General features: G+C 42.9%; 1 long non-coding RNA gene across 1 annotated transcript; it reads left to right on the top strand.

Annotated features, from left to right (window-relative positions):
• The first annotated feature begins 290 nt into the window (after positions 1-290).
• LOC131015498 (uncharacterized) lies at positions 291-1,373 on the top strand. Its single transcript, XR_009098558.1, has 2 exons — positions 291-429; positions 830-1,373. It is a non-coding gene; the product is annotated as an uncharacterized LOC131015498 (long non-coding RNA).
• Positions 1,374-1,595: the final 222 nt, after the last annotated feature.

Consider the following 1,595-nt stretch of genomic DNA (forward strand, 5'->3'; position numbering starts at 1 on the left):
CCTTCATCTCTAGCAAAGCAGAGGCCTGCTCACGGTTGCCTATTTCTGCGTCGTCGGCTGCCTTCGAGATTTCCGCCGCCTCCGTCGATTCCCCGAGCCCCAACGCCGCTGCTGCTACTGGAATCTTCGGCTTCGCCGTGCCGCTGCACTCCAGAATCGGCGAGATTTGCCGCTGCTGCGCACGAGTCCGGCGATCTCCGCCTCTTCTTCCTTGGGGTTGAACCCGGGGTTCACCTCGGCTCCGGAAGAAGTCATGGGCACTGTACGGCTCCGGTGAGGGGTACTCTCCCATCTCTCCGAGCCTTCGACAAGCGGTAGAACAGCGCCCTCTTCCTGAAGTCCCGCGGAGCAGGGCAGTCAGCCCCCTCCTTTTTCCTCGCGGTTAGCGTCGACATCAACCGGCATCCGTCCCCCTTCAATGAAAATCAGGTACAGCAAAATACCTTGAGTAAGCCTCTCTCTTCCCTCCTAAATGCTAAGTCCAGTAATACTCTGTTGTGAAGAAGAACTTCTAGTTTTTGGCAATTCATAGCTCAACTCTCTTGGCTCCTATATTACTAAATGCGAGAGATCAATACTAGTCATGTGATTGCATCTGTTTGATAAGAGCTCTTAATGCATTTGCCTCATGAAGAACATGTATATAAACTAACTTCCTGTGATTGCTAAGTCCCTTTATGCATACACTCATCTGTATACTCTGTATCTTATTCAAACATGGGATTGATGGTATGATGCATGCACTGGATTTGAAAAAAAAAAACTGAGATGGTGTGAATACCTTGTGTATTTCGTGCTTGATTAGCTGATGCGTTTTCCTTTAGTTCAGTGGGGATTTGCTTGGAGTTTTGGATGCAGCAATTGAAGTCTCCTCCTCTCTTTCTTTCTTCGAATTCTGGTGAACTAAGGATGGATGTTGGCTGATATATTTGAGCACTCTACGGGGATGGTACAGAGGTAGGGTGGCTGTAGCATTGGTGTCTAAGGAAATGAATGCTTAGTTTTGTTGGCTGAACATTAAATGGGTGGAGGCGTAAGGTGGCTGATGGACCTTGCGTGAATTAAGGCTGCAGAGGGGAAATGTTGCTGTTGTAGCAACCCTTTTGCACACACATTTCATCTTCCTATTTTTCTTTTCCTTCTTTTGATAAAGTTTCTTACTTTCTCTTTTCCTTCTTTTTGACAAAGTAGCACTCCTTTCCCTTTTTTTCTTTTTGCACTAGATAGTAAATAGTAGTGTGGAAATGATTGTTGATGGTATTTGTTGGAGAGCATGCGTGTAGTATGCAATAGAGTAGGAAAGAGGACTATGATTGTAAGTGTTGGAAAGTCTTGAGGTGACAAATAGAATCCCATAGTAGTTTTTGTATCAATTGAGGATCTATAAATCTAATTTTTTTTTTTTCGGATTCTACTAATCTTTATAAAGCCTCTGCGAATTAAATATCTAATTTAACTCGCTCTATTAGTCGGGATTAAAACCATGATTGAGTAAAGTAATAGATAGAAATAATATTTCGGTTATAAATAAAATAATAACTCGACTTCGCTAAGTCAATTATCATTTTGAAATAAATCATTGACTACTCAATAAT

Source organism: Salvia miltiorrhiza, chromosome 3 (assembly GCF_028751815.1).
Source record: "Salvia miltiorrhiza cultivar Shanhuang (shh) chromosome 3, IMPLAD_Smil_shh, whole genome shotgun sequence".
Classification (NCBI taxonomy): domain Eukaryota; kingdom Viridiplantae; phylum Streptophyta; class Magnoliopsida; order Lamiales; family Lamiaceae; genus Salvia; species Salvia miltiorrhiza.